The sequence below is a fragment of the Anomalospiza imberbis genome, unplaced genomic scaffold, assembly GCF_031753505.1.
Source record: "Anomalospiza imberbis isolate Cuckoo-Finch-1a 21T00152 unplaced genomic scaffold, ASM3175350v1 scaffold_63, whole genome shotgun sequence".
Lineage (NCBI taxonomy): Eukaryota > Metazoa > Chordata > Aves > Passeriformes > Viduidae > Anomalospiza > Anomalospiza imberbis.
The window spans coordinates 198,376-221,782 of record NW_027100244.1 but is presented as its reverse complement, the minus strand read 5'-3'; the positions used below and the strand labels follow the sequence as shown (position 1 = coordinate 221,782).

General features: G+C 56.6%; 2 pseudogenes; one reads left to right on the top strand and one right to left on the bottom strand.

Annotated features, from left to right (window-relative positions):
* Window positions 1-22,230, top strand: part of LOC137467441 (zinc finger protein 436-like) — a 160,865-nt pseudogene extending 138,635 nt beyond the window's left edge.
* LOC137467439 (zinc finger protein 551-like) lies at window positions 2,496-3,383 on the bottom strand (annotated as a pseudogene).
* Window positions 22,231-23,407: the final 1,177 nt, after the last annotated feature.

Here is a 23,407-nt window from a genome sequence, read left to right as displayed (position 1 = left end):
AGGGCAAGGATAAAAGGAATACAGGCCCAAGAGCTTACAGAGCTCAAACTTAACAGGACTTAACTTAAACCTTAACCTTAACTTCCACCTTCAACTTCACAATTTAGCAAAAGAACAGCACTTTACAGTATTTAACCGAACTTATAACCTATGACTTTGCAATTTAACTGAGAAATAACATTTAACAATATTCAACTTGGCTTATATTTTAAACGTAACAACTTAGCAAAGAACAACTCTTAGCACAAATTAACTTAGCTTAGACCTTGTGATTTAACCCTACTGACAGGCCTGACTGGCTCAGCTCTCCAAGGCACTCAGACCCCTCAGAGAGCAGCATTTCTTCCACATTTCCCAAGCACAGGCACTCCTGTGTGCACACAGACACAAAGAGTCAGTGCAAGGCACCTGTGAGAAATTCCCCTGAGGGCAGGGAAATGCTCCCTGCCGATGCTTTGGCATCTCCCCAGCGGGGGAAGGGTTGAGCCTGGAGGAGTGGGGGGATCGGCACAGGCTCCCTCGTTGTTGGGGATCCCCGAGGGCAGCAAACGGGAGAGTTCCCGGCTCGGAGAGGCCCCACTCCGAGGGAGTCGCTGGCCCAGGAGAGCTCCAAGGGGCTCCTTTTGGAGCGCTGTCTGTAGGGCCCCAAGAGAGGGGCTTCAGTGCCAGCAATGTTTCATCCTGGCTGCAGTTGACATCCACAGCTTTCTTTGGCAGGGTGAGAACAGGGCTGTTGTGCCACTGAGGGAACAAAAACACTTCCCGGGGCTGCTCCTAAAGCAGCCAGGAGCTGGTTGGGCAGCAGCAGTGCCTGGAGCAGACAGTGTTTGTGATGAGCTCCAAGGAGCTGAGCCCAGGGGCTGTTGGCCAAGGCCGAGGCCCAGTGAGCATTTCTCAGCTGGCAGGGCGGCCGGAGAAGGTGGAGGCAGGGGAATAATTCACGCCCTCAGTGTGCTCCCAGTCGCTCCCAGTATTTCCATGTCCGTGCCCCAAGTGCTGCTCCCAGCCCTGATCCCTGGGGATGGGAATGTCCCGCTCCCTTGCCGGGGTAGGGTCACACCTGAGCCAGGTGTGCAGGGCAGGCCCTTGCCCTGACCCCCAGCACTGTCCCAGCTGCAGGATCTGCTTCCCACCGGCCTCTTCCTCCTGCGGCCCCGAGCCCAGCTTGGTGCTGAACAAAGGGGCTGGGCCGGGGCCATCCCCCGGCGGGGGCTGCACACCCCCCTGCCCCCGCCCCAAATTCCCTCTGGGGGAGACGGAGCTGGGGCTGGAGCTCTGTGGGGAGGAACAAGGGGGTGACAATGGGATGGGGGGTGTCACACACGCTCTGGGAGGACACACACGGCCCCGGGGACCCCCCCATATCTTCTGCAGAGCCAGGACGATGAACCCCACCATGGAGCCACTGACCTCTGGCAGTATCTTGAGGGTGGGGTCTGGTGGCAGCTTTGGGAGGCTGGGGGAGTCACAACCACCCAAAAATGCCCTCCCAGCCCCACAGCCACTCCCAGACTCCTCAAACCACCCCACAGCTCCCAGCCAGGACCCCCCCCCCAACTACTCCCTGCAAGATAAATGACCCCAAGAACCACCAAAACCCGTTTCTATCTCCCCCAGGACCCACCCAAATTCTCTGCAAGCCACACAGCCCTGTCAGGGACCCAAATCTCCCTCATAGACCCTGCCAAGCCCCCTCCCAGCACCACAAATGCCCACAGGATTGACAGAAGCCCTTCCCAGTCCCCCCAGGAGCCCCTAAACTCCCACCTCCCATGGCACTGACCAGGAGAGGTTGGTGGACAGGAACATTTACAGCCAGGATCAGCTCGGGTGCTTCAGCAGTGATTTGGGCACTTTGGGGGAACATCCCAGATAGGGAGACCCAGGCCAGGCACTGGGACAGACAATTAGAATTCTTGGAGAACAGGCGGGCTCAGGTGGACACCTTTTGCCGGCACACCTATGAGATTGTGGACATGTCCCCTGCCTTTGATAGCTTCAGAACACCCAAATCCTCCCTAATATTCTATTGAACCTACCCCAAATTCACCCCCAAATCTAGGTAAATGGTGCAGCTTTAGATCTCTTTGCTCAATTTTTTATTTTCACCCCAGTTCTGGTTGTTTAGACAGGGTGAAGAAAGAAATTATTGAAATGGAAAAGACCTCCAAGATCATGCAGCACTGCTTGATGCCACCAGAAGAAATAACTGGACAGAGCGGGTGAGATTTATTTGGGGTGTAAAGTCAACAAATCGCTTTCTGCCAGTGAATTTCCAGTTTAGATCAGAGTCCTGATGGGTGTTCTTGCCCCTGTGTTCATCCAGGTGCCTATGGGGAACCAGGAGGACGTGGAGACCACCTTCCAGGTGTCTTCTCAGCAGGGATCACTGGGAATGTGGGTCACCAGGGCTCTGACCAAAGTGGATCCTCCCATGGGGGATGGAGTTGGAGCAGGGCACGAAACTCTTCCCACAGCTGAGGCATTTGCAGGGCTTCCCTTACCGGTGCCTCCGTTGGTGTTGGGTCAAGGTAGAGCTCCTGGAGAAGCTCTTCCCACACTGGGGACACTCGTAGGGCCTCTCCCCAGTGTGGATGCGCTGGTGAGTGACGAGGTGGGACTTTTGTTTAAAGACCGTCCTAAAGTTGGGGCAGCGGAAGGGCCTCTCCTCGTGTGAATCCGCTGATGTACAAGGAGATGGGAGCTGGTCTGAAACCTCTTCTGACACTGGGCACACTCATAGGGCCGCTCCACAGTGTGGATCATTTGGTGGATGATCAGCTGGGACTTTTGGCTGAAGGTCATCCCACATTCCCCACACTTGTATTGTCTTCCCCAGTGTGGATCCTCTGGTGGCTGATCAAGGGGGACCTCTGGCTGAAGCTCTTCCCACATTCCCCACACTCATAGGGCTGTTCCCCAGTGTGGATCCTCTGGTGGCAGATCAAGTGGGATCTGCAGCTGAAGCTCATCCCACATTCCCCACACTCGTAGGGCCTCTCCCAGGTGTGGATGCGCTGGTGGGTGACGAGGTGGGACTTTTGTTTGAAGCCCTTCCCACAGTTAGGGCAGCGGAAAGGCCTCTCCTCCGTGTGAATCCACTGGTGCCTGAGGAGACTGGAGCTGGTCTGAAACCTCTTCTGACACTCGGGACACTCGTAGGGCCTCTCCCCAGTGTGCATGCCTTGGTGGGTGACGAGGTGGGAGCTGCAGCTGAAGCCCTTCCCACACTCCCCACACTCATAGGGCCATTCCCCGGTGTGGATCATCTGGTGCTGGATCAGGTGGGAGCTCTGCGTGAAGCTCTTCCCACACTCCAAGCACTTGTAGGGCTTCTCCCCATGGTGAACCTGCTCGTGGCCCACCAGCTCCGAGCTCTGGCTGAAGCTGTGTCCACCTTCCTGGCACAGGATGCCAGGGCTTTTTGGGCTCCCGGGGTCCCTTCTCCCCTCCTTCTCTGCTTTGGGCTGCAGGGGCTCCAAGGAGTCCCCCCTGCCCCTCTCCAGGCTGTTGAGGGTCCCGCCAATGACGGCGCTCCCCCCTCTCTGGGCTCTCCACTTTGGGCTCCTGGGGGACACAGGGCTCTGCTCCTCCCGGCTGCCTCTGCTGTCAGCTGCCACCGGGACCCCCCAGTGTCCCCCCAAGGGGCCTTTTCTGCTCAGCTTTGCAATTCTTCATTCTCCAAACATCCCCCCAAAAACCCAACCCAGGGACCCCCCCAGGATATCTGGGCTGAGCTCCCCATCCCCGGTCACCCATGGGATGAGGGGGTGATGGTCCCAGAGGGGCTGCGAATTCAGGGAGGGCTCCAGCTCATGATTCCTTTTTCTTTACCTGATCCTCCTTTGTCCCTTCTCTTCCTCTTCCTCCCATGCCTCCTCTTCCCTCCCTCCTCCTCCTCCCCCAGGAGCAGCGACACCCTCGGTGCCCCGTTCCCGCAGCCCTGGCAGCCCGCGGCAGGAGCGGGGATGGAGCCGGAACAGGTCGGGATGGGCAGCGCGGGGCTCTCGGCTGCTCCCACCCGCTGGGGGCGGGGGGAACCCGGCCCGGGCAAAAGGGGAGGCACACTGGGAAAACTGGGGGCTGCGCATCCAAACTGGGCCTTGCTGGGGACCCTGCCAGGGGACTGCCAGCCCTTGGGGCTCCTCTCGGGAGATCTGGGAGGGGGGAATGCAGAGAGGGCTGGGGGATCCCAGGAATGGCAGCACTGGGAGTGACATTTTTATACTGGGATCGTACTGGGATCATACTGGGAGCAGCTGGGCCCATGCTGGGGCAGACTGCGGTCACACTGAGGGAGACTGGGATCATATTGGGATCATACTGGGATCACACTGGGACAGAGTAAGAGCCTGCAGCGGGCAATTGAGACCATGCTGGCGTAAATAGGATACACTGGGAGTGACTGGGATCATTCTGAGTTTGACTGGGAGCAACTGTGAGCAACTGGGATCATGCTATGAGCAAGTTGGAGGAACTGGGAGTCACTGGGTGCATGCTGGGGGTGACTGGAAACAACTGGGCTTCTACTGGGATCAACTGGGATCATGCTGGAGGTGACAGGGATCATATTGGCAGTGAGTGCAACTACACTGAGGCTGAGTGGGAGTGGTTGTGAACAAATGGGATCATGCTGGAAGGAACTGGGAGTGACTGGGAGTATGCTGGAAGGAACACTGGGAGAGACTGGGAGAGACTGGAACAAAAGTGAGGGTGAAAGGGAGCAACTGGAACCATGTGGGGCACAACTGGTTCATACTGGCAGTGACTGGGAGCACACTGGGCTCATCTCTGCACCATACTGGGAAGGACTGGACTAATACTGGGAGTGTCTGAGACTGACTGGGAACACACCAGGCACATCATTCCCCATACTGGGTGTGACTGGGAGCAACTGGGAACACACTGGATGAAAGTGGGAGCAACAGGGACTGTGCTGGGGCAAATTGTATCATAACAGGGAATGACTGTCAGCAACTGGGCTCCTGCTGGGAGCAGCCCCTGGCGGCCCCGGGAGCCCCGCACCCCTTTCCCGGCCATGCCGCCCCTCCAGCCCCAGCACCCCCCATTGCCGGGGTGCCGGCACTGCCAGGGGTTCCCCATTCTCAGGGTCCCCGCTGGGGCTTCTGGGGCTCTTCTCTCTCTGGGCTCCCGCTCAGGGCAGCCGCGGCTCTCCCGGGGCTCCCCAAAACCGGTGTCCCCCCGCCGGGGCTCTGCCGCCACCCACACTGGGATCCCCCAAAAACACCTCCCGGGGACCCCCCCGATGTCCCCCCGAGGGCCAGCTGCGGCTCGGCTTTGGAGCCCTGCCAGCTCCAAACATCCCCCCAAAAACCCCAAACCCAGGGAGCCCCGGGATATTTGGGCCGAGCTCCCCCTCCCCGGGCACCTGCAGGATGGGGGCGATGCTCCCGGGGTGCTGCGAGCTCAGGCAGCGCCAGGGCCACGCGATTCCTTCTCTCCTCTCCTCCGGCTGCTCCCTGCTGCCGCTGCGCCTCTTCCTCCCTCCCTCCTCCTCCTCCCCCGCTCCGGGATCCTGAACCATGAGGGGAAAGGAGCGATGAAAGGGCAGAACCGTGAGGGGAAAGGAGCGAGGAAAGGGCGGAACCGTGAGGGGAAAGGGCCGGGGCCAAGGGGACGCGCTGTCCTAAAAAAGCCCGGTTTGACCCAAAATCACCCAAAAGGGCATCAAATGCAGCCTACATCCACATGGTTGGGCCTGACACCAACCAAATGGGATTAAAAGTATCCAGAGGCCTCTAAAATCCAACCAAAGGGGCTTAAAACTGCCCCAAGTGTTTTATAGCCCTCAAGAAATGGCTTAAGATCACCCGTAAATCTTTCAAATGTGACTAAAATCCACCCTGAAAGTATCTGGTCCAGCCTAAAATCATCCAAAGGTATCTAAAATCACCAAAATGTCCCTGACACCAACACAAGAAGACCTAAAATCACCCTAAAAAGGCTTGGTTCAACCTAAAATTGCCCAAAGCAGCAAAAAACCCTACTTAAATGCACCCAAAATACACAAAAAAGGGACCTAAAATCACCCACACAGGATTAGGATTCACCCATATGGGCCCAGTTTTTCCTAAACTCACCCAAATGGGCCCCAGCCCCACCCACATGGGCCTAAAATCATCCAAAGGGGTCTGAAATCCCCCCTAAACCCCACCAGATTCGGCCTCAAATCAGCCACAGGGGCTGAAAATCCACCCAAAAAGGCTCGGGATCCCCGCAAGGGATCTGAAGCCCACCCTAAACCTGCCCGGTTCGGCCCAAAATCCCCCAAAGGGGCCGAGCCCGAGGCCGAGCCCGGGATCGGCTCCGGGGTCGCTCCGGGACCTCCGCGTTCGCTCCGGGCAGTTTTGGCCGCGGCCCCGGACGGGCCTGGGCGGGACCGGGAGGGACCAGGGAGGGCTCGGGAGGGGTTTGGGCATCTGGGGCTTTTTTGGGCTTTGGGGAATTGTGTTGGGAGTTTACAGGGAATTGTTGGGGTTTTTGGGGAGAATTATTGGGTTTGGAGGCAGTTGGGGGATTTTGGGGAGTTTGGTTTTGAGGGGTTTTATTGGTGCTTTGAGGGGGAAGTTGTTTTCCTGGGGGTATTTGGGGGTTAATTGAAATTTTTTGTGTTTTCTTTAGAATTTTGGAAGGTTTTACTGGGATTTTGTGGGGATTTTGTGGGATCCTCTGGAATTATTTCTGGGTTTTATTGGGATTTTTAGGGGATTTGGAGGCAATTTATTGGAATTGTGGGGGCATTTAGTGGGATTCTTTGGGGATTTGGTTTTTTTAGGAATTTTAGTGGGGATTTGGGGGGGTTTTGTGGGTTGTTTTTGGGTGTTGCCAAGATTTCTTTGGGTCTCGTGAGGATTTTGTGGGGCTTCTTGTGGTTTTGGAGACATTTTTGGGGGGGATTTGTGGGGTTTAATTGGGATTTTGTGAGCTTTTTTTGGGATTCGAGGTTGTTCTAATGGGAATTTGTGAAATTTAGTTGCGATTTCATAGGGTTTATTGGGAATTTCAGGGGTTTAAAGCAGATTTTGGTGCCTCTCGGCCCTTCCCCACACCCTGGGACAACTCCAAAGCCCCTCAGAATTCCACTAAAACCCCCCAAGATCCCCCAAAAATCCCAATTAAAAACTCCTAAACACCAAAGAATCCCACAAAATCCCAGTGGAACCCACCAAAATTAAAAAAAAAAAAACCGCCCAAAAATTTCAATAAACCCCCCAAAAAATAACCACCCCAAAACCCTAAAAAAATCCCCAAAATCCAAAATCATCAAATCCCACAAAACCCCCATAACCCCACAAACCAAGTAATTCTCTCCAAAATCCAATAATTCCCCCTAATCTCCCAACAAAATCCCCCAAAGCCCATACATGCCACCAAAATCCCCCCAAAATCCCCCCATAGCCCCCCAGACTCACCGGGGCCGTCCTGGATTAGGGAGCACCAGCCGGTGGAACAGAAGCCGCTTCAGGGGGCCCGCGGAGCTTTTTGGGGAGGGGGCACCATGGGAGACCCCCCAAAAACGGGGGAGGGGAACCCCTGTGGTACCCCCTCCCCAGAAAGCCCCCTCCCCCGGTTCAGGGATAGCCAAACTCAAGAAAATGTAAACCAGGCTTGACTTTCCAGAAATTATTTTTGGCCGGGTTTAGCTGCATCCTCCAGGCTCAGGATCACCGGTGTATTTGCAGGTTTTGCTCTGCATCATCAGCCTGCCCAGACTCTGCTCGGTGTTTCACAAATGGAGAAGACAATGGACATTGTGCCAAGCTTCCTTGCAAACAGCAACACCTGCATCAGCATGACAGAAAAGAAGGGAAAAAAAAAAAAAAAGAAAATATTCAGCGGTTAGAACAGAGCCAGTGTCCCACCATCTTCCCCTCCACTGTTATTATAGAGGCAAACCTGGGCCTAAAGCTTCCACCTCTCAGTTCCTGATGCTGTTTGACTTCAGCCTTGACTCCCCCTGATCTACCTGAGTGCCGTCCAAGTGGGGCTGGGGATGCTCAGCCTGGAAAGAGGAGACACTGGGGAGGCCTCCCTGCAGCTCTGCAGGACTGGAAGGGTCCCACAGGAAAGACGGGGACAGTGTTCAGCCGGGCCCGTGGCAACAGGACAAGGGGGGATGGCTTTCAACTGCAGGAGGCTGATTGAAGTTGGATCTGAGGGAGCTGCTCTTTTACACGGAGGCTGCTGAGGCACTGGCCCAGGCTGTGGATGCCCCATCCTTGGCAACAGGGCTGTGAGCAGCATGGGCTGGGGAAGATTGCTCAGCTCGGAACAAGATGCTCTTTAGATCCACTGTGATGTCACAGATGTGATGTTCCAGCAGGAACTTCCAGCGTCCAGCAAAGAGCACAACACAACCACTGGCCCTTGTGTCAGCCCACCCTGTGCCAGCCCTCGTGCCAGCTCACCCTTCACCATGCTCCCTGTCACTCTTCTCGTCACCTGCGCCCTGATACTCCCATCAGTCCTGAAAGCTCTCTGTTGCCTGGATTTTGTCATCCGTCCCTGCAGGATGCTCACATTTGTCCTGAGGAAGGTACAGTGCCATTCCATGGAGTTGGACACCCCCCAGCTGCCCGGATGGGCTGGAGTTCTGTGGGGATGGGGTGGGACAGGGACCCCACTCTGAGGTGTTGCTACCTCTGCAGGCTGTCACCGAGAGAGAGGACGAGATGGAGGTGGACATGCAGGCTGATAGAGAGGAGGACATGGAAGTGGATGGCGAAGAGAGTGGAGACAATGCGATGGAGGTGGACATGGAGATTGATACAGAGGAGAAGATGGAAGTGGATGGAGAAGAGAGTGGAGAGGAAGAGATGGAGGTGGACATGGAGATGGATACAGAGGAGGAGATGGAAGTGGATGGAGAAGAGAGTGGAGAGGAAGAGATGGAGGTGGACATGGAGATGGATACAGAGGAGGAGATGGAAGTGGATGGAGAAGAGACTGGAGAGGAAGAGATGGAGGTGGACATGCAGATGGATCCAGAGGAGGAGATGGAAGTGGATGGAGAAGAGACTGGTGAAGAAGAGATGGAGGTAGATGTGGAAGAGGAGATGGACGTGGAAATGGAAGAGTACCTTGAGGACATGGACATTGATGAGAAAGATGAGGAAGAGGCCATGATCTTGGGATGAAGAGCAATACCAGCAGCAGGACAGGCATGTGGTCCCCACAGGCAGAGCGGGTCCCCTGCTGCCAGGCTGGGACTGGGCTGGGTGGTCCCTGCTCAGGGATGTGGGACCCGGTGCATTGGGTTCTGGTGGCCATCCCCAGCCTGTGCTGCGCTTGCTGGGCCAGCCTGGGGGCACATGGAAGAGCCCTCTCTGCCTGATTGGAGTGACCGTGCCTCTTGCTTTTCCTCAAGGACCGATGGAGATCCCGGACAGAGATGCCACCCTTTTGTACATACGTTGTAGAGTTTGTTGTTGTCTTTAGGCTATAGGTTTTAGGGCTTCTTTTTGTCTTCTGTAAATACGTTTCATAGACTTTTGTTAGATATGTTCTTAGGTATATACGTTCCATAGATAGTTGTTGTTACAAATATTCTTACAATGTAAATGTGTTCTGTGTTTTCTTTGCTGTTTTTCTGAAAATAAACAAGCTTTATTTTTCACACCCCAGTTCTCTTTCCATTTGCTTCAGGCACAGGTAGCATTTGCAAAGTTGTGGTTTCCGCTTGCTCCAGGTTCCCAGGGCTGGAGGTCAGTGGGGGCGCTGGCACAGCCACAAGCTTTTGTTTGGGGGCAATATTGGGAAGGGGGTGGGAGAGGGGGCACAGGGGGAGGTGGGACCCACTGAGGCTCCCCCAGGTCACCCCAGGACCCCCAGGCCCCGTCCCAGCCCCCCCAGTTCCCTCCACAGCCCCGGCTGAGGGGGGCTCAGCCCAGGAGCCGCCGTCGTTCGGGGCTCCCCCGAGGGCAGCCGCCAACGGGAGAGCTCCCGGCTCGGAGAGGCCCCAGCAGAGGAGGGGATCTTGTCCCTCCTCGAGGGCCCTGAAGGGTCTTCAGGCCCCTCTGAAGAGGAGTTTTTCTCTTTTTAGGGATGTTTGGGGGGACCTCACCCCTCCAAGGGTGTTTTTTCCTCCCCATTTTCAGGTGTTTGTGGGGCCACAGCCCCACAAGCCCCTTTTTCAGGGGTGATCATGACAGCTTTAAGTGACATTTTTCTGGGGGACTCACTCCAAGCCGCTGTAGGGGATGTTTTGCCCCCCAGGGTGGATTTTTGGGGTTTAAGGGCCCCCGCTCTGGTCGGGTCCCACTCTAACTCCCCTGAAGAGGCCAACACCACTCCTGCTGATTCCGGCAGCGGAGCCCTGGGAGGGTTGTAAGAGTTGAAATTTTTAAATTTCAGTTTTATTCTATTTTATTTAAATTCAAATTTATTGATTTTTAGTTTTATTATAACTCGTTGAGAGGACAGCAAGGACATTCAAGGGCAGGAACATTTTTTCCTGGCTGGTGACTGGAATTTCAGACCCTGGCAGTGTGTGCAGAACCACACAGACTGGGATCAAACATGGGCTGAGATCACCTGGACTGAGATCCTATGGACTGGGACCATATGGAATGGGACCATAGGGATCAGGACGGTACACACTGGGATAAACTGGATTGAGATTATATGGACTGGGACCACATCGACTGGGATTGCACAGACTGGGATCCCATGGACTGGGAAAAAGCATTGGCTACCATTGGCTACCATCCACATAGAAAGGTGGCCACCTCAAGTTGTCTTGATCCTTTTTGGGTGTCCCATCCCCCTCTTTCCCCCGCCTTCCCCATCGTTCCCCCAGTCCCCGCTCCCCTCCCCCGTGTTTGGTTTTGGGGGTTCCAGGCCCCTCCTGCTCCGTGGGGGGGTCCCAATCCCTCTTTGGTTTAATTTGGGGCCCCCAACCCCTTCTCACCGCGACCCCCGCGGCCGGGGGGGCTCTCAGCACCACCAGTGCCACCAGTCCGGCCCCAGCTGCCCCCGCACGCCCCATCCCCATCCCCAGGGTCACCTCCCCCCTCCCCAAATTCCGCTCCCGGGGAGCGCTGGGCGCTGCGGGTCCGCCTGGCGACTGAGGAGTCATCGAGAACAAGCGCTCTGATTGGCTAGAAATGGCCCCGCGCAGTCTCTGATTGGCTAGCGCATTGAGAAGCGCTGTGATCTGCCTGGCAACCGATGAGCAGCGCTATCGCAGGCGCTGATTGCCTGAAAATCGCCGGCCCGGCAACTGAGTTGTCAGCAGCGCCGCGCGCTCTGATTGGCCAGGAGCTGTTTTGGGGTGGGGACGGGGGGAACTGGGGACCCCCAGGAGCCCCCCGGCTTTGGGGGTTTCCATCCCCCCTCGGCCCTCGGGGCGGCCCTGGGGCCACCCCAACACCCCCAAAGTGGGGAGGGTCCCCGGAGCCATTTGGATCCCCCAAAAATGGGCTGGAAGCGGCAGGAGCCGCCCCAAAAAGGGATTGAAGGCTCCGGTCCGGGAATGGGGGAGGCTCCGGGGATGGCTCCGATCCGGATCGGGGCAGGCTGGGATTGAGGGAGGGTCCGTTCAGCGACTGGGGAGGGGTCTGGGACTGGGTCAGGGGCTGGCATTGGGGAGGGTTTGGGAATTGGGGAGGGGTCTAGGATTGAGGGCATTGCTCCATCCCGGGATTGGGGCAGGGTCGCTCCCTGGGGGAGGGGTCCATTATTGGGCCAGGGCCTCTCCCCTTCCCGAGCCCAATCCCGTTCCTGATCCTGTTCCCGATCCCAATCCCATTCCCATTTCTGTTCCCGTTCCCGATCTCATTCCCGACCCCGATCCCACTCCCATTCCCGATCCCGATCCTGTTCCCAGTCCCGGTCCCGCCGCTGTTTCCAGGAAATGGCTCTGCTCTCAACCCCGACCCCAAACCCAGCGGGTCAAACACCCCAGATCCTGGGGTCAACTCCCCCCGACCCCAAATCCTGGGGGTTCAAACACTGGGGGGGTCAAACACCCTCAAACCCAAACTCTGGGATGTCAAGCCCTACCCCCCCCCCCAGCCCCGATCCCCAAATTTTAGGATCAAACCCTCCAAATCCCAGATCCTGGGGTGTCAAACACTCCCCAATTCCCAAACGATGGGGTTAAATACCCCTGATTTTGCTGATGCAAAGAAAACTTCTTTTCAGGGTTGGACGACCTGGTTGCGACAGCGGAACCCTTCTAAAAGACGGATGCTAAGAGACATAACCGGTGCTGTGGGAACAGGATTGGGAATTCTAAATAGCATTGATTCAGAAGTATTAATGAACACATTGGCTGCCACCACTAGATTTGACCAAATTCCAACAACCACTGCAGTCGTCCTTCTTGGCCTTGGGAAGACATCAGCGCTTGCTATCAAACATATTACCAAGTTGGGAGGAAGCAAGCGTAAATGATCACAAATTGGTAATTGATGCACTCGGTGCCACACAAAAGAACGTTTCTTTAGCTCTCAGCTGTATCCAGGCTCAATTAGGGATGCAGTCGGTTGCTGCCTCGATTATAAGAGAAGGTGAAGAAGGCACTTTTCCTACTGAGATTCGGAAAATAGTTTGGGACAGTGCCGCTGATTTTGAAAAGGAATTCCAATCCCGGTGGAACCTAGTGAACTTTACCTATGACCCCATCACAAACATAGCCACAGCTTTGGTGTTAACCGTACGTGATGCCTCAAGTGCGTTTGGTATTCCCCATCATTGCACTAGGACTGGGACACATATGGAGCCACTGGGAATGTGCTGGGGGCAACTGGGGACAAGGGTGAGTGACTGGGGCCCTGCTGGGAGAGACTGGGATCATACTGGACTCATACTGGGATCTTACTGGGAGTGACTGGGACTATTCTGGGGGCAAGTGGGAGAACTGGGAAAACACTGGATGGCACTGGGAACAACGGGAACAGTGCTGGGGGCAAATTGTATCATAACGGGGACTGACTGTCAGCAACTGGGCTCCTGCTGGGAGCAGCCCCTGGCGGCCCCGGGAGCCCCGCACCCCTTTCCCGGCCATGCCGCCCCTCCAGCCCCAGCACCCCCCATTGCCGGGGTGCCGGCACTGCCAGGGGTCCCCCCCTCTCGGGTTCCCCGCTGGGGCTTCTGGGGCTCTCCTCTCTCGGGGCTCCCGCTCAGGGCAGCCGCGGCTCTCCCGGGGCTCCCCAAAACCGGTGTCCCCCCGACGGGGCTCTGCCGCCACCCACACTGGGATGCCCCGAAAACACCTCTCGGGGACCCCCCGATGTCCCCCCGAGGGCCAGCTGCGGCTCGGCTTTGGAGCCCTGCCAGCTCCAAACATCCCTCCCAAAGAACCCGAACCCAGGCACCCCCCAGGATATTTGGGCCGAGCTCCCCCTCCCTGGGCACCTGCGGGATGGGGGCGATGCTTCCGGGGTGCTGCGAGCTCAGGCAGCGCCAGGGCCACGCGATTCCTTCTCTCCTCTCCTCCGGCTGCTCCCTGCTGCCGCTGCGCCTCTTCCTCCCTCCCTCCTCCTCCTCCCCCGCTCCGGGATCCTGAACCATGAAGGAAAGGAGCGAGGAAAGGGCAGAACCATGAGGGGAAAGGAGCGAGGAAAGGGCAGAACCGTGAGGGGAAAGGAGCGGGGCCAGGGGGATGCGCTGTCCTAAAAAAGCCCGGTTTGACCCAAAATCACCCAAAAGGGCATCAAATGCAGCCTACATCCACATGGTTGGGCCTGACACCAACCAAATGGGATTAAAAGTATCCAGAGGGCTCTAAAATCCAAACAAAGGGGCTTAAAACTGCCCCAAGTGTTTTATAGCCCTCAAGAAATGGCTTAAGATCACCCGTAAATCTTTCAAATGTGACTAAAATCCACCCTGAAAGTATCTGGTCCAGCCTAAAATCATCCAAAGGTATCTAAAATCACCAAAATGTCCCTGACACCAACACAAGAAGACCTAAAATCACCCTAAAAAGGCTTGGTTCAACCTAAAATTGCCCAAAGCAGCAAAAAACCCTACTTAAATGCACCCAAAATACACAAAAAAGGGACCTAAAATCACCCACACAGGATTAGGATTCACCCATATGGGCCCAGTTTTTCCTAAACTCACCCAAATGGGCCCCAGCCCCACCCACATGGGCCTAAAATCATCCAAAGGGGTCTGAAATCCCCCCTAAACCCCACCAGATTCGGCCTCAAATCAGCCACAGGGGCTGAAAATCCACCCAAAAAGGCTCGGGATCCCCGCAAGGGATCTGAAGCCCACCCTAAACCTGCCCGGTTCGGCCCAAAATCCCCCAAAGGGGCCGAGCCCGAGGCCGAGCCCGGGATCGGCTCCGGGGTCGCTCCGGGACCTCCGCGTTCGCTCCGGGCAGTTTTGGCCGCGGCCCCGGACGGGCCTGGGCGGGACCGGGAGGGACCAGGGAGGGCTCGGGAGGGGTTTGGGCATCTGGGGCTTTTTTGGGCTTTGGGGAATTGTGTTGGGAGTTTATGGGGAATTGTTGGGGTTTTTGGGGAGAATTATTGGGTTTGGAGGCAGTTGGGGGATTTTGGGGAGTTTGGTTTTGAGGGGTTTTATTGGTGCTTTGAGGGGGAAGTTGTTTTCCTGGGGGTATTTGGGGGTTAATTGAAATTTTTTGTGTTTTCTTTAGAATTTTGGAAGGTTTTACTGGGATTTTGTGGGGATTTTGTGGGATCCTCTGGAATTATTTCTGGGTTTTATTGGGATTTTTAGGGGATTTGGAGGCAATTTATTGGAATTGTGGGGGCATTTAGTGGGATTCTTTGGGGATTTGGGTTTGTTAGGAATTTTAGTGGGGATTAGGGGGGGTTTTGTAGGTTTTTTCTAGGTTGTTGTCAAGATTTCTTTGGACTCGTGAGTATTTTGTGGGGCTTGTTGTGGTTTTGGAGACATTTTTGGGAGGATTTGTGGGGTTTAATTGGGATTTTGTGGGCTTTTATTGGGATTCGAGGGTGTTCTAATGGGAATTTGTGAAATTTAATTGCGATTTCATGGGGTTTATTGGGACTTTCAGGGGTTTAAAGGAGACTTTGGTGCCTCTCAGCCCTTCCCCACACCCTGGGACAACTCCAAAGCCCCCCAAAATTCCACTAAAACCCCCCAAAATCCCCCAAAAATCCCAATTAAAAACTCCTAAACACCAAAGAATCCCACAAAATCCCAATGGAACCCACCAAAATTAAAAAAAAAAAAAAAAACCGCCCAAAAATTTCAATAAACCCCCCAAAAAATAACCACCCCAAAACCCTAAAAAATCCCCAAAATCCAAAATCCTCAAATCCCACAAAACCCCCATAACCCCACAAACCCAGTAATTCTCTCCAAAATCCAATAATTCCCCCTAATCTCCCAACAAAATCCCCCAAAGCCCATAAATACCGCCAAAATCCCCCCAAAATCCCCCCAGAGCGCCCCAGACTCACCGGGGGCCGTCCTGGATCAGGGGGCACCGGCCGGTGGAACAGAAGCCGCTTCAGGGGGCCCGCGGAGCTTTTTGGGGAGGGGGCACCATGGGAGACCCCCCAAAAACGGGGGAGGGGAACCCCTGTGGTACCCCCTCCCCCGAATGCCCTCTCCCCCCGTTCAGGAATAGCCAAACTCAAGAAAATGTAAACCAGGCTTGACTTTCCAGAAATTATTTTTGGCCGGGTTTAGCTGCACCCTCCAGGCTCAGGATCACCGGTGTATTTGCAGGTTTTGCTCTGCATCATCAGCTTGCCCAGACTCTGCTCGGTGTTTCACAAATGGAGAAGACAATGGATAATGTGCCAAGCTTCCTTGCAAACAGCAACACCTGCATCAGCATGACAGAAAAGAAGGGAAAAAAAAAAAAAAAAGGAAATATTCACCGGTTAGAACAGAGCCAGTGTCCCACCATCTTCCCCTCCACTGTTATTACAGAGGCAAACCTGGGCCTAAAGCTTCCACCTCTCAGTTCCTGATGCTGTTTGACTTCAGCCTTGACTCCCCCTGAGCTACCTGACTGCCGTCCAAGTGGGGCTGGGGATGCTCAGCCTGGAAAGAGGAGACACTGGGGAGGCCTCCCTGCAGCTCTGCAGGACTGGAAGGGTCCCACAGGAAAGACGGGGACAGTGTTCAGCCGGGCCCGTGGCAACAGGACAAGGGGGGATGGCTTTCAACTGCAGGAGGCTGATTGAAGTTGGATCTGAGGGAGCTGCTCTTTTACACGGAGGCTGCTGAGGCACTGGCCCAGGCTGTGGATGCCCCATCCTTGGCAACAGGGCTGTGAGCAGCATGGGCTGGGGAAGATTGCTCAGCTCGGAACAAGATGCTCTTTAGATCCACTGTGATGTCACAGATGTGATGTTCCAGCAGGAACTTCCAGCGTCCAGCAAAGAGCACAACACAACCACTGGCCCTTGTGTCAGCCCACCCTGTGCCAGCCCTCGTGCCAGCTCACCCTTCACCATGTTCCCTGTCACTCTTCTCGTCACCTGCGCCCTGATACTCCCATCAGTCCTGAAAGCTCTCTGTTGCCTGGATTTTGTCATCCGTCCCTGCAGGATGCTCACATTTGTCCTGAGGAAGGTACAGTGCCATTCCATGGAGGTGGACACCCCCCAGCTGCCCGGCTGGGCTGGAGTTCTGTGGGGATGGGGTGGGACAGGGACCCCACTCTGAGGTGTTGCTACCTCTGCAGGCTGTCACCGAGAGAGAGGACGAGATGGAGGTGGACATGCAGGCTGATAGAGAGGAGGAGATGGAAGTGGATGGAGAAGAGAGTGGAGACAATGCGATGGAGGTGGACATGGAGATTGATACAGAGGAGAAGATGGAAGTGGATGGAGAAGAGAGTGGAGAGGAAGAGATGGAGGTGGACATGCAGATGGATACAGAGGAGGAGATGGAAGTGGATGGAGAAGAGACTGGAGAGGAAGAGATGGAGGTGGACATGCAGATGGATCCAGAGGAGGAGATGGAAGTGGATGGAGAAGAGACTGGTGAAGAAGAGATGGAGGTAGATGTGGAAGAGGAGATGGACGTGGAAATGGAAGAGTACCTTGAGGACATGGACATTGATGAGAAAGATGAGGAAGAGGCCATGATCTTGGGATGAAGAGCAATACCAGCAGCAGGACAGGCATGTGGTCCCCACAGGCAGAGCGGGTCCCCTGCTGCCAGGCTGGGACTGGGCTGGGTGGTCCCTGCTCAGGGATGTGGGACCCGGTGCATTGGGTTCTGGTGGCCATCCCCAGCCTGTGCTGCGCTTGCTGGGCCAGCCTGGGGGCACATGGAAGAGCCCTCTCTGCCTGATTGGAGTGACCGTGCCTCTTGCTTTTCCTCAAGGACCGATGGAGATCCCGGACAGAGATGCCACCCTTTTGTACATACGTTGTAGAGTTTGTTGTTGTCTTTAGGCCATAGGTTTTAGGGCTTCTTTTTGTCTTCTGTAAATACGTTTCATAGACTTTTGTTTGATATGTTCTTAGGTATATACGTTCCATAGATAGTTGTTGTTACAAATATTCTTACAATGTAAATGTGTTCTGTGTTTTCTTTGCTGTTTTTCTGAAAATAAACAAGCTTTATTTTTCACACCCCAGTTCTCTTTCCAATTGCTTCAGGCACAGGTAGCATTTGCAAAGTTGTGGTTTCCGCTTGCTCCAGGTTCCCAGGGCTGGAGGTCAGTGGGGGCGCTGGCACAGCCACAAGCTTTTGTTTGGGGGCAATATTGAGAAGGGGGTGGGAGAGGGGGCACAGGGGGAGGTGGGACCCACTGAGGCTCCCCCAGGTCACCCCAGGACCCCCAGGCCCCGTCCCAGCCCCCCCAGTTCCCTCCACAGCCCCGGCTGAGGGGGGCTCAGCCCAGGAGCCGCCGTCGTTCGGGGCTCCCCCGAGGGCAGCCGCCAACGGGAGAGCTCCCGGCTCGGAGAGGCCCCAGCAGAGGAGGGGATCTTGTCCCTCCTCGAGTGCCCTGAAGGGTCTTCAGGCCCCTCTGAAGAGGAGTTTTTCTCTTTTTAGGGATGTTTGGGGGGACCTCACCACTCCAAGGGTGTTTTTTCCTCCCCATTTTCCGGTGTTTGTGGGGCCGCAGCACCACAAGCCCTTTTTCAGGGGTGATCATGACGGCTTTAAGTGGCATTTTTCTGGAGGACTCACTCCAAGCCGCTGTAGGGGATGTTTTGCCCCCCAGGGTGGATTTTTGGGGTTTAAGGGCCCCCGCTCTGGTTAGGTCCCACTCTAACTCCCCTGAAGAGGCCAACACAACTCCCGCTGATTCCGGCAGCGGAGTCCGGGTAGGGTTGGGACTCCTGGGAGGATTTAGGGGTACCTGGGAGGGTTTGGTGGTCCCAGGAGGGTTTGGGAGTCCCGAGAGGATCTGGGGGCACCCGGGTGATGCCGATGATGGTGATGTGGACCCCGTGCTGGGTATAAACTTTCATGAAGAATTCCTGGGGGGGGTTTTGTCTATCTCGAGGGTTTTTGGGGTCCCGGTGGATTTTTGGGGGGTTCCCAGGGGGGTTTTCAGGATTCCTGAAGGGGGGGATTGGGCAATCCCAGGGAGAAACCAAGTCTGGTTTGGGGTACCTGTCAGTGACTGAGATGGGAACATCCTGCCAGGTACGAACCTTCTCAGGGGGGTCTGGGGCATGCTGGCAGGTCTTGTGGGAATTTTGATGTCCTGGGAGGGTTTGGGGGGGTCTGTGTGGGGTTTTTGCGGTCTTGGGGAGTTTTTGGAGGGCCCAGGGATGGTTTTGGGGTCCCGGGGAGGTCGGGGTGTCACTGGGTGTTTGGGGGTTCCCGGGAGGGTTTGGGGGTTCCTGGGCGATGCCGGTGATAGAGCTGGGACCCCATGCCGGGTATGAACCTTCCCACTGCGCACAGGGAGCGTCAGCGTGTTCAGGGAGATCGTGGGGGGCCCGGGGGTCACCCCAAAACCCAGGGGACCCCAAATGCTCAGGGACCCCCCCAAACTCCCCTCACCGCTGGATCTGCTGCAGGCAGGGGGGCGCCAGCACTCGGCCCCCACCCCTCACCATCACAGGGGGCTGTGGAAGAAATCTGGGGGTGCACGGACAGGTCGGGGGGACCCCCAAAGTCCTGGGAAAGGGGGAACACAGGGGAACTCCCAGGAATCCCCACAGGGGGCTTAGGGGAGATCCAGGAGGAGTTTGGGTGAGCTTAATTGTGTCACTATCGTCAGCAAAGGGGACTCCAAGGGTCCCCGGTGTCCCCATTCCCAGCAAAACGTGGGAAAACCGGGGTAGCTGGTAATAGGGGTCCCGGGTGTCCTCGGTGTTGAGGAAAGGAGGGTCTGGGCGCTGGGAAAAGTAGGAATGGGGGTCCAGGGGGTCTCTGGGTGAAGGAAAAGTGGGCTCTGGGGGCTGGGAGAGCCGGCATGGCAGGGAAAGGGGTGCGGGGGTTGCCGGTGCCGGATAAGGGGGTGCGGGGTGGAATCCAGGCCGGGAATGAGGTTGTGGGGGGATGGCGGCGCCCGGGAATGGGGGTTCAGGGGCCCCTCGGTGCTCCGGAATGGGCGACCAAAGAGTCACGGCGCCGGGGGTCCCCCTCACCTATCGCTGTCCCCCGGGGTCCCAGGAGCGCCCCCAGACCCAGCGCTGGAGCCATCGCGCTGCTCCTCCTCACTCCCAGTACGATCCCAGTATGATCCCAGTAGAACTCGGTCACCCAGGAGCCGCTCCCAGTATGATTCCAGGACAGCCCAGGCACTGCCACTCCTGGCATCCCACCCAGCCCTCTCTGCGTTCCGACCTGTCCCGGCTCCATCCCCGCCCCTCCCGCGGCTGCGGGGGCTTCGGGAGCGGGGGAGGAGGAGGAGGGAGGGAGGAAGAGGCGCAGCGGCAGCAGGGAGAGCCGGAGGAGAGGAGAGAAGGAATTGCGTGGCCCTGGCGCTGCCTGAGCTCGCAGCACCCCGGGAGCATCGCCCCCATCCCGCAGGTGCCCGGGGAGGGGGAGCTCGGCCCAAATATCCCGGGGCTCCCTGGATTTGGGGATTTTGGGGGGATGTTTGGAGCTGGCAGGGCTCCAAAGCCGAGCCGGAGCTGGTCCTCGGGTGGACATCGGTGGATCCCTGGGAGGTGTTTTTCGGGGGTCCCGGTGGGCGGTGAGGGCAGCAGAGCCCCGGCGGGGGGACACCGGTTTTGGGGAGCCCCGGCAGAGCCGCGGCTGCCCTGAGCGGGAGCCCAGAGAGAGAAGAGCCCCAGAAGCCCCAGCGGGGACCCCAAGAGGGGGGGACCCCTGGCAGTGCCGGCACCCCGGCAATGGGGGGTGCTGGGGCTGGAGGGGCGGCATGGCCGGGAAAGGGGTGCGGGGCTCCCGGGGCCGCCAGGGGCTGCTCCCAGCAGGAGCCCAGTTGCTGCCAGTCACTCCCCATTATGATACAATTTGCCCCCAGCACTGTTCCCTGTTGCTCCCACTTTCATCCAGTGTGTTCCTAGTTGCTCCCAGTCACACACAGTATGGGGGATGATGTGCCTGGTGTGTTCCCAGTCAGTCTCAGACACTCCCAGTATTAGTCCAGTCCTTCCCAGTATGGTCTAGAGATGAGCCCAGTGTGCTCCCAGTCACTGCCAGTTTGAACCAGTTGTGCCCCACATGGTTCCAGTTGCTTCCTTTCACCCTCACTTTTGTTCCAGTCTCTCCCAGTCTCTCCCAGTGTTCCTTCCAGCATACTCCCAGTCACTCCCAGTTCCTTCCAGCATGATCCCACTTGTTCTCCACCACTCCCACTCAGCCTCAGTGTAGTTGCACTCACTGCCAATATGATCCCTGTCACCTCCAGCATGATCCCAGTTGATCCCAGTAAAAGCCCAGTTGTTTCCAGTCACCCCCAGCAAGCACCCAGTGACTCCCAGTTCCTCCCACTTGCTCATAGCATGATCCCAGTTGCTCACAGTTGCTCCCAGTCAAACTCAGAATGATCCCAGTCACTCCCAGTGTATCCTATTTGCGCCAGCATGGTCTCAATTGCCCGCTGCAGGCTCCTACTCTGTCCCAGTGTGATCCCAGTATGATCCCAATATGATCCCAGTCTCCCTCAGTGTGACCGCAGTCTGCCCCAGCATGGGCCCAGCTGCTCCCAGTATGATCCCAGTATGATCCCAGTATAAAAATGTCACTCCCAGTGCTGCCATTCCTGGGATCCCCCAGCCCTCTCTGCGTTCCCCTCTCCCGGATCTCCCGAGAGGAGCCCCAAGGGCTGGCAGTCCCCTGGCAGGGTCCCCAGCAAGGCCCAGTTTGGATGCGCAGCACCCAGTTTTCCCAGGTTGCTTCTCCTTTTGCCTGGGCCGGGTTCTCCCTGCCCCCAGCGGGTGGGAGCAGCCAAGAGCCCTGCGCTGCCCATCCCGACCTGTTCCGGCTCCATCCCCGCTCCTGCCGCGGGCTGCCAGGGCTGCGGGAACGGGGCACCGAGGGTGTCACTGCTCCTGGGGGAGGAGGAGGAGGGAGGGATGAGGAAGCATGGGACGAAGAGGAAGAGGAGGGACAAAGGAGGATCAGGGAAAGAAAAAGGAATCATGAGGTGAAGCCCTCCCTGAATTCGCAGCCCCCCTGGGACCATCACCCCCTCATCCCATCGGTGACCAGGGAGGGGAAGCTCGGCCCAGATATCCTGGGGGGTCCCTGGGTTGGGTTTTTGGGGGGATGTTTGGAGAATGAAGAATTGCAAAGCTGAGCAGAAAAGGCCCCTTGGGGGGACACTGGAGGGTCCCGGTGGCAGCTGCTGGCAGAGGCAGCCTGGAGGAGCAGAGCCCTGTGTCCCCCAGGAGCCCAAAGTGGGGAGCCCAGAGCTTGGAGCTGGTGGGCCATGAGCAGGTTCACCATGGGGAGAAGCCCTACAGGTGCTTGGAGTGTGGGAAGAGCTTCAGGCAGAGCTCCCAGCTGATCCAGCACCAGATGATCCACACCAGGGAATGGCCCTAGGAGTGTGGGGAGTGTGGGAAGGGCTTCAGCTGCAGCTCCCACCTCGTCACCCACCAAGGCATGCACACTGGGGAGAGGCTCTACGAGTGTCCCGAGTGTCAGAAGAGGTTTCAGACCAGCTCCAGTCTCCTCAGGCACCAGCGGATTCACACGGAGGAGAGGCCTTTCCGCTGCCCTAACTGTGGGAAGGGCTTCAAACAAAAGTCCCACCTCATCACCCACCGGCGCATCCACACTGGGGAGAGGCCCTATGAGTGTCCCCAGTTGGAGAAGAGCTTCTCCAGGAGCTCTACCTTGACCCAACACCAACAGAGGCACCGGTAAGTGAAACCCTGCAAATGCCTCAGCTGTGGGAAGAGCTTCGTGCCCTGCTCCAACTCCATCCCCCATGGGAGGACCCACTTTGGTCAGAGCCCTGGTGACCCACATTCCCAGTGATCCCTGCTGAGAAGACACCTGGAAGGTGGTCTCCACGTCCTCCTGGTTCCCCATAGGCACCTGGATGAACACAGGGGCAAGAACACCCATCAGGACTCTGATCTAAACTGGAAATTCACTGGCAGAAAGCGATTTGTTGACTTTACACCCCAAAAAATCTCACTCGCTCTGTCCAGTTATTTCTTCTGGTGGCATCAAGCAGTGCTGCATGATCTTGGAGGTCTTTTCCATTTCAATAATTTCTTTCTTCACCCTGTCTAAACAACCAAAACTGGGGTGAAAATAAAGAAATTGAGCAAAGAGATCTAAAGCTGCACCATTTACCTGGATTTGGGGGTGAATTTGGGGTTGGTTCAATAGAACATTTGGGAGGATTTGGGTGTTCTGAAGCTATCAAAGGCAGGGGACATGTCCACAATCTCATAGGTGTGCCGGCAAAAGGTGTCCACCTGAGCCCGCCTGTTCTCCAAGAATTCTAATTGTCTGTCCCAGTCCCTGGCCTGGGTCTCCCTATCCTGGATGTTCCCCCAAAGTGCCCAAATCACTGCTGAAGCACCCGAGCTGATCCTGGCTGAAAATGTTCCTGTCCACCAACCTCTCCTGGCCAGTGCCATGGGAGGTGGGAGTTTAGGGGCTCCTGGGCGGACTGGGAAGGGCTTCTGTCAATCCTGTGGGCATTTGTGGTGCTGGGAGGGGGCTTGGCAGGGTCTGTGAGGGAGATTTGGGTCCCTGACAGGGCTGTGTGTCTTGCAGAGAATTTGGGTGGGTCCTGAGGGAGATGGAAACGGGTTTTGGTGGTTCTTGGGGTCATTTATCTTTCAGGGAGTAGTTGGTGGTGGGGGGTCCTGGCTGGGAGCTGTGGGGTGGTTGGAGGAGTCTGGGAGTGGCTGTGGGGCTGGGAGGGTGTTTTTGGGTGGTTGTGACTCCCCCAGACTCCCAAAGCTGCCACCAGACCCCACCCTCAAGATACTGCCAGAGGTCAGTGGCTCCATGGTGGGGTTCATTGTCCTGGCTCTGCAGAAGATATGGGGGGGTCCCCGGGGCCGTGTGTGTCCTCCCAGAG